The following is a 15,302-nucleotide window of genomic DNA, read 5'->3' on the forward strand; positions in this document are numbered from 1 at the left end:
CTCTCAATTGACCAGAATGTTGTATTTTTAAATGATTGAAGCTGGAAACAGCTAGAAGCTATTGTTTTAAGTATAACCTTAACTCTATTTGCACAGTAAGTAAATGGCTATGCTGACTGTTAGCTGAACAAGATTGAAGATGGTAGGTAATAACAAGATACTGACATGAATGCCCTGAAGACGTATAGTCAAAGAAGTCAAGCTCAAGTCCTTTTATCCTAAGAAATTGCTTCAAGAAAATGTAGATCAAAAATATTTTTTTAGTAGTTACTCTCTACTGACAGTTGAATGTCATGGAATAGCCAAGCTGATTCTTGTTTGCAGGAGCCAGAAATTAAAAATAATCATTAGAGGGAAATATGGTAACAGAGTACCCCTGTGTGTTCATCACATAGGCACAATGCAGAGAGGTATATCCTTTCCTTCTCATCTATTATTATTCTAGTACAATTTGATTATTATATTCTGGACTACTGAAGAAACAGTGAAAATCTCAGTATAGTTTATGAAGTGTGAAATTAAGAATACTGAAAAATAAAGAACAAACCCAGAGACAGACTTCAGTCTCTCTGTTTTAATTTCTCTGAGTGACTGGCATATGATAGATAGGTTCAAGGGTGCATTTTGATTCTTTGTAAATATCGCATTCTACAATCAAGGAAAACAATCTGACTTGCTGTCACTCTGACTGCAAATAAAATGAAGAAAATAAAGGCTGGTGATTTGGTCCTCTGACAGTTAGTTTGTCTTTAACCTGCTGGATCTTGTATCTTGCTGATGATTAATTTACTGACAGTTGTTACAACTGCAATTTGTTCTGGAATTATTGAACCCCTTTAATCAAACTCATATATGAGGCAGAATATCTTGCAGAAAACTACTGCAGTTAAAATAATACTAAATGTTTGTTTAAATGTTTACAAATTTTTATGTTTTTATAGAGTATTTTTTTGTTGGTACTTGTATTAATTGAAATACACATATTGATTCAAATATTCCTAATAACCTCCTCCTCAACTGCATAAGGAAGTTTCCTCAAAACTATGCTCCTGTATTTCTACAAGTCCTGGTTAGAGTTCTATACTTCACAGTTAGTGTTCCAATACAATTATGGTTCAGGGCTGGGAGGCTGGTGAACTAACTTCAGTTTGCACAATTTTGTTATTTATAAACTTTAATAATTCCAAAGATAGTGATTTTTGGTGGTAGTAGAAACTTTGAAACATTTAACTTGCTAAATAGATAATATTTACAATCCAAAGTAAGCAATCTGGTGACTACTCTTATCTATATCCAGACATCAATATTGTAATTATCTATATCTGAACTAGCCATCCTGCATTCATATGATAGTTAATGTGGAGAAATAAGCACTTTTTGGATGTGATTAATCTGACCTGTTGTATGTCTGATTTAGAATAAAATAAATTACTCTCTAGAAAGTGCTTAATCTTTTCCATTTTCTCTAAATGAAATTTAGGATGACTAGCTGAAGAGTCTGTAGCTACTTTTATGGATGAATACCATCATGAGTGATTTTCCCTAAGAAAGGAAGATGCGTAACATGAGAACAGACATAAAAGCTATTATTCTCCATTCATACACAACATTTATGGAAAGAAATACAGTGAAAATGTGTATTATTTCCGAATTCCCTTTATAATTATGTTAACTTGAATTCTTCATGGATTTATTTTGGAAAAAAAAGTCTTATATGAATCTTAGAAATTACAGAAATTGAAGACATGACTAACCGATAAGTACCTGTTTTTTTAATTGCTGAATTCTTTTATCATCATTTACTCTTTAAAATCTTGTTTGTTTAGTCCATGACTTCAGCTCTATTGTCCTCCTAGAATCAGATTTTGTTAATTAGAAGCCTTCTTCGAATTCCCAGTGCTTCAATTTATCCCCATTTTTTGTTATCTTGTATTGCATAACATCAAAGAGAGACACAGATATCTGAGATGTCATTGCAGAAAAACAGTTCACTGATGCCAAATAAGATGTTATAGAAATTTTGATCAGCTATTTTAAATAAGTACCTAAACTTTGATAACATTCTCTACAATGTTCTGAGCTGATATTTGTGGTAGCTGGTATGGGAGGGAGATTGTTAATTGTACAGAATTTAGTCTGCCAAAATCTTTGGGTTTTACAGACATCTAAAATTAATGTTCCTTTTACAACATTAACTCTTATCATGATCAACACATTTAGCATGTACTGCTCCATTACCATTGATTTTTCCTTTCTTTGGAACATTTGCACCACTGAGTCTGTAGTAGAACATCATTCATTCAGTTTTTTAATATTAAATGAGAAATAACATAATTTTAGATTAACTTGACTGACATAAAACAAAAAGAATGTAGCAGAAGTCTATTTTGGGTGCAATACAGGATACTTAGAATTTCTGAAAAGGATGAAAAAATACTGCAGATGCTTACAGTGACTGTATATGAAAATCTGATCCATATGCAGATTTAGGGATAACATTGCAGGAGATACCTACAAAAACTATCTTTAATGTTTGAAGCTGTAAAAACTCTTGGATTTGTTCAAAGACTAGATTTCCTGTGACAACTCTGGCATTTTCCTGACAGATCTCAATATGTGAGAAGTACAAATTAAGGCAGGTGTTAACATCTGAGAAGTGGCTTTGTGGTAAATTTCTTAGATTTTAAATACAAATTATGTTTGTCCAGGGTAGATATGATTTGATAAATAAGTAACTGCATTACTAGGTTCATGGAGCTATAAAGACCATCAGGTTGTAATTCTCAGAGACTGAAATATCAAAAATAAGATATATGTTCACGTAACTTGGGTTGACCACAATAATTCAGAAGTGATCTCAGTATTTGGTCCAAATACAGGGAATTAAATTAATCAATACTCTTTTCTTTAAAAATATATGTCTACAAAACTTTAACAAATCTGATTTAGTCACAGTTTGACTAGCTCATTATATTTGCTTCACTACTGACTTTTGATTTACATAAATGTTCACTACAGTTTTAATTGCATTTTCCTTCATGTTACATTTTACTGCTACAATCTATGGCTGTAATTGAAAAGGACTTAATTTTTAATCAGGGCTGTTTTATGTAGAAAATTGTGTATCATTTTAATGTGACAGAAATGTGCAGTGTTGGATAAAACTCTGGAAATGTAAATGCAAAAATTGCAACAAAAAAGTATTAGACTGACAGCCAGTATAGCTATAGACAAATGTACAGACAGACAGTCTTCTTGGGTTGGTTAGGAAATGTTTGATGAAAGTATTTTAGCCCCAAATTTTAAACTACTATGTAAGAAAAATTAGAAATACTTGAATGGTTTTTGTAAGTCTGCATAGTTTTTCTAAATGGTGCCTTATGGGGCAATCCCCAAACTCACACAGGACAATGGAACTGCAGTGATTTGCTACATCATAAACAACCGCACTAGAGTAACCTAAAATCAGAACTGTTAATAGGTTGACACTGAATATATGGGTTTTTTTTCCCAAAGTAGCTTCTAGGGATTCAGCCGTCAGTGCCTTGTTCTGCCATTCTGGACAGCCCCATTTGCTCTCTATGAAAACATATGTAAATTTCTGACAGTACTCTGAATTACCTTTATTTGTGTAGAATTTTGAATTCAGTATTTTGCATATGCTGTCTAGGATATACTTTCACAGATAAATCTTCAGGGGTTTATTGGTCAACTTAACATTTTAACTTTATGTCTACATTCAACATACTCTATTATTAATATTCCACTTGAAAGTCACTGAGAATATTATTGCTCAGTCTTAGTCAAGATTGGGTCAACAGAACTTCCTTTTGATACCCTTGTTCTTTGTGGAATAAAAACATTTCTTTAATAGCTTTGAAGTAATTTGTCCTTTGAATCAAAACGAACAATTTTTAATCTAAAACACCTTCATAGCACTTTTAAAGAAGCAGCCATAAACTGCAGGAGAGCTAGCCAATACAGAATTTAGCTTTCTTCTCAGTTAAAGCTATTCTAATGTACTGCATATGACCACTGAAACAGGGAAAGAAATAATTTGTGGTTCTCTGAAACTACTGCTTAAGCAGAGTTTATGAAGCATCTTCAGTGAAATAGAACTGCACAAAATACAGTTTCAGGTTTTCCTACTAATTAAATGCATTCTTGTTCTTTTGGCCTTGTGAAGGGTATTCTACTTACTAGCCTGATGTGTGAAACTTACCAAGAGGAATAGCAGCTATATATGCCCTTAAACAGATCTAATAGGTCAGAAACTATAGACTGTCTAACATTTCAGCTTTCAGATGAAAAGGAAGGATGCTGAAGAATCTACTAGTATGCAAGTGCAGTCCTTTGACTACTCACAGCCCCCTGAACAAATCCAACACTTCATGTTTTAAATCCAGAAAGAGAAATTTTATTAAAAAGACTAAGGCAGGCAGATGAGTTATATTAATCATATAGAATGAGAAAATGAGAGGCAGAAAAATTGTGCAATGACCTCAGCAAAATTAAAAAATTGATTACATGTTGTGACCCCTCTCTATTTATGCTGAGGAAAAAACACTCCTATGTATAGACTTTTTTCATATAAACAACCTTAGAGTCCTTACCTTTAAAATGGAAATAACCAACTTTATTCATAGGTATCAAGTAACTATCTTTCAGGTATTGAAATTTCAGATGACGACATAGCTCATGTAAGTAATAGGTATATTCACCTATTTCAACACAATTCAGCAGCAAGGAGAGTTGAAGATTTTACTGAGCACACCTGAGAACAGAATACCGGAATACTGCATCCAGCTCCGGATGAGTTTAAGTCATAGATATATTTACCCCTTATTGATTTTTTGTTAACCTCTGTATGAATGAAAAAGTTATTCTGTGTGAAGTTAGCATTATATTTACTTGGACATACGTGCAGAGTATATATTTGTTTACCTACATTTCGGGTGCAGAAAAAAATATTATGAGTTTGCACATTATTACAAACCCACAAAAGTTATGGAAGATATTTATGTTCTAGTAGCTCAGTAAGATGTGAAAATTTTGAAGTATATGAATGTTCATGTCACAGGAACTTTTCCAATGTAAAGATAGTTGACCTTTGTCCCAAATAATCAAAACACGTAAAACAAAGAACTCAAGAAAAAAAGGCAAACATACCACTCCCAGGCACACTTAAAAAAAAAACAACAAAACAACAAAAAAACAACAAAAACCCCAAACCAAAACAACTAATTTTTATTTCAATGTTCAATCACACCCTATCTTCTTGTAAACACATATATGTAATTGGTATAATTATGTAAGCATTTATCTGTGATTAAACCAATTAATAACTTTCTGTATTATTTGTACATTCCTGAAGGCTATAATTACTAAAATAACTGAAAGAAACCTAAATACCTTCAAAATAAAGTCATCAGTGATCCACAAACAATATAGGACAATTCAGCAGATCATGATTACACCAGTGAGAAAGAAAAACTGAGCAACAGAACAGTAAATCAAAGTTTCCTGCTGAATTCACTGAAAGTATTGGCAAACTGTTATTATTTGGGGATTTAAAAAAGAGCTAGATATACCCATAACATCATCAGTTTTCATGAGCTGAATGCTGTGTGCTTTCCGTGCGCACACGCAGTGGTAACACCCCATACTTTGTGCCTGAAGAGGTTCTTTCCAAGCTTTATGCAAATCCCCTGACCCTCCAACCGCTGCACATTCTTCAAACAGACACCTACCTTCAAAAGTGGCAGCAAACAATAATGTAACAAATGAGCCTGCAGTCTGCACATGTGCAACACCCTTTACCTAGAATATTTGGTTTTGATAGAATTAAACTGACCTCTGTGACAAGGACACCTTAATCAAAAGAGTTGGAATCAAAGGGTAGGTGAGGAGACAGAGCACAATCCTGATGGGTCCTGTGTGCTGCCTGTTGAGTTACAACATTTAATCATTCTGCCAAGACTTACTGTGTATCTCTTTACTCTGACATTCACATTTTTTTGACTGAAAGAAATCTAAAATGTTTTCCATTATGCTTATATAAAGAAGAGGCAAAAAATTTGTTGGGGAATTATCTTTTAGTCTGCTATGATTAGCTTTGAGGTAGGCTGTACTTTAATGAATATTGATACTGGAATTAAAAAAACACTATGCTTAGGCTTGCTTTCACATACCACAAAGTTTAGCCTGGCTAAGGTTATTGTGAGAGTCCTTTTCTTCCTTTTAAAATGAGAAGACACATTTTGCACTTCTAATGTGGTTTTTGCTAATGAAAAAAATCATTGAGGAAAAGAATAACTAAGCCTTTCACACTGGTCTGGCCATTGTAGGTAATGTAGAAATTCATGATTTGCTGCTTGCTTTTACACGAACATAGTCACGACCCTGTGAAAGCTTTATGGTTTCTTAATAGCAGCAATAAAATTTTAGAAAGCACTACAGGGTACTTTTTATATTTGTCTTGACAGACATTTGGCAACACATATTTAAATTAAAGGGAGAAGAAAAGGTAGTGGCATAAGTATATAAAATCACCAAGTGATAGAAACACACACTTCTTACAGACATTTAAGGGTTGGCCTTGATGACTGAGTACCTTAGAAATAGCTTAATTTTGCATTTTCAGTGGTTTTCTGAAGAGACAGAGTAATTCAGTTAGCACACCTTTGACATTTTATTTGTTGTGAGCATTCAAGATAAACTTTTAAAACAAACATGCAAGGTAAGATGTATAGAAAATATGCAGCTGGACTAGTTTTGAGATTATGGCCCAGGGTCAGAAAGGGAAGAAGTAGTATCAGAAGTGTGCTCCAGGTTTACTTCTAGGTTGCCCTGAGGCTTTATGAAGTCCCTATGGGTTTGCATCAGTCAAAGCCCTATTGACAAGGCATACAGCAGCCAAAGACTGTGTATCTACTTTGCTGGAGTAAAAGTAACATTGGTAAGTAGCATGGTACTTCTGCTTTCTATCACATAAGTAGTCTGCAGTTCGATATTTTTACTTTAAATAATTCAAAACTGTTCCAAGGTACTATTGGATCTGAATTATCACTTTTATTTATTACCCTGTTTTACTTCCTATTCTTTTGTATCATATGTCATCTTAAAAAATTACATAAACTGTATGTTTCCTCTTAATCTTGTTCACTGATTAAGTGGGTGAAGCACAGTTGTTAAAGAGAACTACATGCTCACAAAATATTCCTTGTAGAAATGTATTCCATCTTGCAGACAGACATGGGATAGTAAATCTCAAGATTTCAAAATCATTATTTTCCCTCAACAAAGCAAAAAGATTTTCTTAAAATTATTTAACTTTTTTTTTTTTTATTTTTAGTTACCAAGTTATCACTGCTCACCTATTTCCTTATATCTTGCTGTGCTTTGCAATAGTGCAAGCCAAATATTTTTATTGAAAGACAAATTTGCCACATTTTCTGTTAAGCCTGGATGTATAGATTCAGAAAAGAAAACCATCAGTTCTTCAAACTTAAAACAATGCTATGATAGTTCTTAACAGATAAAAAATTATGATGCAGAGATGTTATAAATATCAAATTTTATAAATAGTAAATGCAAAAAACCAGGTCTTCATAGGATTAGCTTGTTGAATAAACAAACTTGTTTGATTATTTGTCTTGTCAAAAGGACATAACTGTTTCTAACAGTTAAAATGTAAATTTTAGATTAAATTTATATTTTCTATCATTAATTATTATGATAATTTTTTGGCATCATAGAATCTGTATGGAAACAAAACCTAAAGGAGAATAGCATTATGGGTAATAAAGATGAGGAAAAAAAAATTTTTGAGAGATGCTTCTGCTGTGTAAGATTGCACCCATTGTCACAGACTTGACATCCTAGCTACCTTGAAAGTTTTTCTCTTGAAAGATTCTTCTGGGGAAGGAAAAGTAAGATCAACAACAGAAGCATTAAAGAAAGCAATTTCATTTGAGGAGTGTTTCTAAAACTCTTGTTTAGATTCTGTTCAATTTAGTGTTTCACATTAGCAGCTGCTAAATGCCTCCCATGTGTCAAAGTATTTGGATTTAATTTAATTTGAATGTCTATCTCCCTGCAATAATTAAATGAATAGCAAGACAACTTAAAGGAACATTGTGTAGTAGACAAAAATCACAAAAGAAGTTGAATTGCATTAAATAAATTGTAATATTGATCAACATAAACCAGTATTGAGTTTAGTATTGGACTTCATGACTCATTTGTTTAACTTTCTTTATTTGCTCTTTAAATAGATTGTAAAGGATTGGAGAAATTAAAATTCCATTGAAGAATTTTAGTTGGAGAACACAGTTTGTTTCTTGCTTATTTTAGTACTGTAAATTTTTCTTAAGCATTATCAGCTCTTGGAATGATTTTCCTTTGGAAACTGTGTACTAATATGATAGTGCAGGCATAGAAATATGTTTTAATAAAAGTCACAAATTACTTCCAGAAGTGGAATAGAAGTCCACTTGTGGACTTGCTGAGATTACAGGTTTACATGAGAGCAAGGATCATCTTATGAGGCTGATGATGAGATGATGCTTACTTCATCATCAGATCATCTGAATGGCAGAGATCAGAGGTTTGTAATCAGTGCAGTAGAATCCAGTTGAAAGCCTGTAGTCAACGAAACTCCCCAGGGATCTCCCAGGCTGACCTAATGGAGCTCTGCTGTGAAGGGCCAGTACCGTAAAAGTGGTTGAAAAGCTGTCCATGAGCCAGCAGTGCCCTTGAGGCCAGGAGGGCCAGTGGTATCCTGGGATGTATTGGGAAGAGTGTGGCCAGCAGGTCAAGGGCGATGTGAGGCCACATCTGGAGTATAGTCTTCATTTTTGGTCTTTGCAGTTCAAAAAAGACAAGGAGCTACCAGAGTGTACCAGTGTGCATTACATGACCCTGCTTTGGAAGTGGGATGGACTAGGGGATCTCCAGAAGTCCCTTCAAACTCCAAGAGTTCTGTACGCACCTCAGGTAGTCTTTTTCTTACAGGTGAAGAATGACTGGGTTTGTACATTGAACAGTGTTCATTCTCTCAATTTTATAATTAATTTATTAATCTATTCTTTGCTTAAAAGTCCAACCTCTGAAATTATTAGATCAATTAACAACACCACCTTAAACTGAAAAACTGAAAAAAAACCAGAACCAGAAACAAACCCTACAAAACTCCAAACTGCCAACAAATTCTAGGGACAAATAGTTTAAGTGAGCATAGGTTATGTATATTTAGATGTACATGTACACATATGAGTGTGTGTGCTTGCGTGTGAAAACAGAGGAATATGATTTGGAAATTCTTGCTAAAATATAATGTTCATTTCTGAAACAACTGAAATACCTTCAAAAAGAATATCAGTAATGATCATAAGGATCTATCAAATGACTTGCTTAAATACATCAGCATTTAAAAGGCATTAGGACAATGGGAAGGCTGATGATCAGCAAAAAATATCTTCAAACATACAAGCCAACAACAACAACAAAAAAAAAGAGATAAAAATAAAATGAAAGAATTGCTTATTTAACCTTCTGGAAATAGACTGAGAAGTGATAGGGTTAGAAGGCATGAGAGAAATTTATCCAAAAGATATTTTAATGACCAGGAGAGTTGAAAACCATTTCAGAAAATGAATGGTGTTCATTATATGAAACTGTGTTCATTATACTTTCTAACAGCAATTTAAAAAAGCATTTTTCAGACATGGTTGGATAGAGCTGGTCATATCTTAAGGCAGGGGGCAGCATAGGTCTCTACCCTGAACTCCTTCCCAGCTCCACTTTCCACCAATGTATAAACCAATAAGTAAAAAGGCCTTGAATTAACCATTTTTGTGTAGATTGGACTAGTTATTTTATACTACATTTATCAAAAACCTTAAAAAGCAAAGAAACAACACCCCCCTTCCCCAAAACCCAATAGAAAAATATTTAAAATAAACCTAAAACCAAACCAAACCCACTAAAAATAGGAAGGCAGTTTTGTTGAACACATGTATCAAAAATTCCAACACACTTAAACAGAGAAAGCTTGAGGAGATTAAATGATCAAAAATGTAACTGAATAATTTATAATTTTTTTTCCTGTTGCATCCAGTGGGTCATACTTTAAGGAATCAGCATATTCTGCAGTTTCTAGATGGTAAAAAAGTCTGCTAAGAGAAAACTCTGATCCTTCATTGCCTTCTCCTTCCATCCCCATGATATCTGGACTGTCTTTTTCCTGTTACTCTTTTTCAGCCTCTCTGCTCTGTGAATCCCTGGAGTTACTGAGCCCTTTTCGCACTTCCTATCATTGTTTATTTTTTTTTGTAGTTTTCACCCTACAGGCTTTGTAGCATGTCTCCTGGGGCATACCTATCTGTTCAGTAAAGAAGATGCAATTCCTCTAGAGGTTTTCTTCTGTGGCAGCCACTCTCTTTTAAAGGAAAAATACACAAACCAAAAACAATTTTAAAGGTATCATTGCTCATAAAAGAACCCGAAAATTACACTAAATTTTTCTGAACTGAATTATAACTCATAGAAGAAGAACTTTTGAGAAGGAGAAGGTAGACAAATACAGGTGATGATATTATAGATATATTCCTAGCAATCCTGATTTCCTGGATAAATTTGCCCTGTATGCTAAGGGTCTAAACTCTACCCACCATTACACTTTGATGTTTATCTTAGTGAAAAAAAGGGAGGCAGGCATAATCTTGAGTGACTGGATCAATTCTTTGAAAGCACTTAAATGATTTTTTAGTAACAATAAAAGGAGAAGGTACTAATTTAGATACATTAGTACTTATTCTGTAGATTTTCAGAAATGATTACCTATATTTTAAAAAATGCACATAAAAACTCACAGAAACAGAGCTATTTAAGCAGAGTAAGTTTCTGACTAATACAAAGCTAAGCATCTGAAATGTTTGTACTGCTCTAAATATTGTGAGTTTCCTTCTGCTCTTGTGCTGAATATTTGAGCAAAAATAAAATGTCTTCACATGAGATTTGTAAATGGGATTTCAAGACACATAGCCATGTCCTGCTGTTAATAATGTTAAATGATGCCCCAAGAGTTAAAAAGGACCATTTCTGTTGGTTCTGAGAGACCTTGTGGAGGTTTTCACTTCAAAACTCAATCTTATATCCAACCCATCAAAGGATCTGCATCTAACTGAAGTGTCAGTGGAATGGATTATATACCAAATGCACAAAGTGTAAGGTAAAAACCTCCCAATTAATTTTTAAATGTCTTTGTAAAACAACTGTAAAGCACGTGCTTAAAATTTTTGTAGTTAACATGTCAATGTTGAAATAAAAAAAAATCTTCTAGTAGGTTTAGGTCTAGTATTTAAACAGTGTGATTATTAAAAATATGCTACAAATTATATATACAATTATCTTATAACCTCCTTGGAAATAAGTTGGCTACAGCCTACTATTTTTGACCAGTTTAGCTAGTATAAAAAGAAATTATGTGTTATCCCCTAATAATTTATTTTTGTAATAGCAGCAATATGGACAGGGTAAATGAACTGTCTTTGAAACTGCTCAGTATTACTAATAACGGCAGAAATGAGAAGAAAATGAAAGAACCTTTTGATCATGAATAGAAAAAAATAAATAAATTCTTTTCATTTTGGCACCAAATTTACCCTTGTTCTGGAGAGAAGATGTCTGCTAGTTAAAAAGAAGTAAAAAAAAAATAAATCTTCATTTAGAATTGCAGTTATACTAATCTGTTTTTAGTAAACTATTTAAAGAAATATTTTAGAAAACCAGTAGCCTCTTGCTAAAACACGTAGATCTACACAAATGACCTGTGCGCAACAAGCTACTGAAAATATTAAAATAGCAGCATCACACAAAAAATGTGGTATATATGAAACAATATTTGTACTGGTTTTCAATTTACTTTTTTAATTAAGCCAAACATAAGGGATAGAGTTTGAGCTATTATTTTTATCTCATGAATTTAAATGAAAATTTAAAATTCACTGTAATGAAGTGCTAGAATAATAGGTTAACTTTGATGCTGACTGAAAATTGAATATCATCTCACTTTTTTCTAACTCAAGACTTTAATGTAAACTTTAAGTTAATAGTGAACCTGGGACAAATGCATGTGGGTATTTTTTACAACGCAGTACATGTGAGAGAGTTTACCCACCATTGTCTCCTCTTCCTATTGTCTCTTCTGCTGGAAGATATTTTACTTTCCCTGAGAAATATTGTGTCAGAAATATGGATGATTATTTTGAGGGCACTGATTCATGGTCCAAACATCATCTTGGTGGAAAATTTGTCAGTTACATGGTGAGGTGCTGCAGTTCAATCTACCTTGTGTACCTAGTGAGGACCAATCTATAACCTAAAATGTGACTTATGATAAGAAAAAAATACATTTACTACTATGAATCTGTTGGCAGACACACTTAAAATTTAGAAAACAGATTCCTAAACTAGATTCCTACCCTTAGTGTTTGATTCCTTTTTAATCTGTAGATATATTCTTTAGCACATGTTGATTTGGCATAAGTATATTAAAATTCTGTGGGGCTTTTTTTATAGTGCATGTCTGCAATTAATCTAGAACTGATCATAAATTTGAGCAAATTAAACTCTATGTTGATTAATGTGAACTCTATATTTCTAATAAATGCACTTTTAAAATTTCTAATTGCACTCTAAAGGCACTCTAAAATTTCTAATATTAAATGGAGCATTTAAAATCCCTACTAAACAAAAATGGATGTTTATGAAATTTGTCACTAAGTGTCTGCTACTAAATTCTTTTACTGTGAAATGTCAGATATTTGAACGCTTGTTAGATATCCCTAGAATTAGCAAAATTATTATTTTGACATAATTGAAAGGACATATTCAAAGGCAAGTGCATCTTGCTGAAGGATTGCAGAAGAGAATCAATTTACAGTCCAATGTGTATTGCACCGTCATGCAGTTAATTTAGGATAAGAGGAGACAGAAACACAATATGCAAAATTCTGTTTGGAGCAAATTGGCCAATAGGAATATCAGATAATGTAGTTGAAAAGTGTTTGTTTGGAATTTGCTTCTGGGAAGGTTACACTGCCCCGTTAAAAACAAAATTGAATATTTATTTAACTAACAATGAAGGGAACAAAGCCAAGCTACATTATCAGACTTAAAATTTAAAAAAAAAAGGTCAAAATTTAAGCTTTTCTGTTTTCCAGATAAATAAAATTTAATAAAATTGTTCACTATCTGGAATATCCCTGCACAGTAATCCATGAGAGAGTTTAACTCATGCACAGAATTGAAATGATACATATTTACTTGAAAACTTAGAATGCATTTCATCCCCACTAGCTCAATCCTGTGTCAGTGTTTCTATTTTCCATAGAACCAAGAGGATAGTGATAGAGGGGACCAGCCTCATATTCACAGGCCCTGCTACTCAAGGGGCACTTCCATCACCCGGATATTTTCTGGAAGGGGAACACAGCAGGACATAAGCAGTACAGGTGGTTCTCAGAGTGCATCCATGACTTCCTTTCCTACATGGTACAGGAGCTAATGAGGACAGGTGTTCCACAGAACCTCATGCTCACATGAACCCACACCTGGAGTACTGTGTCCAGTTCAGAACTCAGCAGTACAAGAGAGACACGAGCACACTGCAGAGAGTTCCTCAAAGGACTGCAAGGATGATTAAAGGAACAAATTGTCCCTCATGAGGAAAAACTGAGAAAACTGGGACTGTTCAGTGTAAAGAAGGCTCAAGGAGCAAATTATCAATCAGTGTGGATAAATACCTGAAGGAAGGGTGCAAAGCAATGGAGACGAGCTCTTTGCAGTGGAGCCCAGTAACAGGCTCTAGGGGTAGTTGACACAGGAGGTTCTGTCTGAATTTCAGGGAACACTTTTTCACCATGGGCATGACTGAATGCTGCAACAGGATGCCCAGAGAGGTTGGTGAGTCTACACAAGCTATCCGAACACAGTCCTGAGAAACAAACATGATTTGTCCCCCTTGAGTGGAGTTGTTGAACCATATGACCTCCAGAGGTCACTTCCAACCTCAGCCAATCTGTGATTTTGTGATTTGCAGCACTACTTTAAAATTTTCTCTGATTCCTTACTCATTTTTTCTAGATCTTTTACTACATACATGTCTTGGTGCATTAATTTACTCCAGCTGAAAGTAGTGGTGTCACATGTTTGCTGAATTTTGTGGTTTGTTTTGTTTTGTTTTGTTTTGTTTTTTTTCTTTTCTGTTGGCTTTTTTGCATGCATTAAGGACCCAGGTTTGAAATTGTTTTACATGTAGATTATTCTGCAAAAGAGAGAGATAGCTTTTGAAAATGTTACATTCAGTGTTCATAATAAAAAAAGGCAGTTTGGGACTTCTGAAAAGAACAACCAATTCCTTAACGCTTCAGGCTACCTTTACCCTTCAGAGCTCTTTCAACATATTTGCATCAGGTCAGGGAATTACAGTGTGTGAAAACTGATCATCATAGTTTTGGCAGAAACAGGCAAACCACAAATATTCTTTTTGTCAAATTTTTATTATTATTTTCCTAAGAACAAATGCAATAAGTAAAAATACAACTAGAAATTTCAGTACTAGATTATTGGTTAAAATACTTTACAATAGCATAGGTTTAAAAAACTTACAAGAATACATCATACTTAAGTATCTACAATTCCAGCTGTTGAGTAGGAAAGCAAGTTGATAAAAGACCAAGTACAGATGAAAAAAACCAGTCATTCCAAATGAAAATTGTAATAATTTTTATTCTTGTTTTGCTAATTATACGTGCAATTAAAAGTCCTTACTCAAAATGAATCAGTTTTACCACATTTTTGAAGATGTTGCTCTCGCTCTTTCTGTATGCAAAATTAATGGATGAAGTGACCTCCACTGAAAGGAGATATTCATAAGGAAAATATATTTATCAATAGCTACTTTAGACAGATCATGCTCAGGACTGATCACTGACAGCAGGGGTAGACTTTATATTTTAATAATCAATGCAAATAAACAGGAAACTTCAAGGGGGGTGATTCATCTGATTGACAAAAGAAGACTAAGCTGGGTAACTCTGGGTTATGCACATCCAAGTGTAGGTATCTAAAGCTAGGGCAGAGAAGTTTCAGCTCAAGCATCCATGTCTATCTTATACTTAAAATAAATTTTTAAAAAAAAGTTAATAAAATCACGTGTAGCAAAACCCTCAAATTGATGAAAAAAGAAAGCTGGAAAACTGATTTGTTTCTTGTTGACAGACTCCTTGCTCTTTCTC

This window comes from Passer domesticus, chromosome 2, assembly GCF_036417665.1.
Source record: "Passer domesticus isolate bPasDom1 chromosome 2, bPasDom1.hap1, whole genome shotgun sequence".
NCBI classification, from domain to species: Eukaryota; Metazoa; Chordata; class Aves; order Passeriformes; family Passeridae; genus Passer; species Passer domesticus.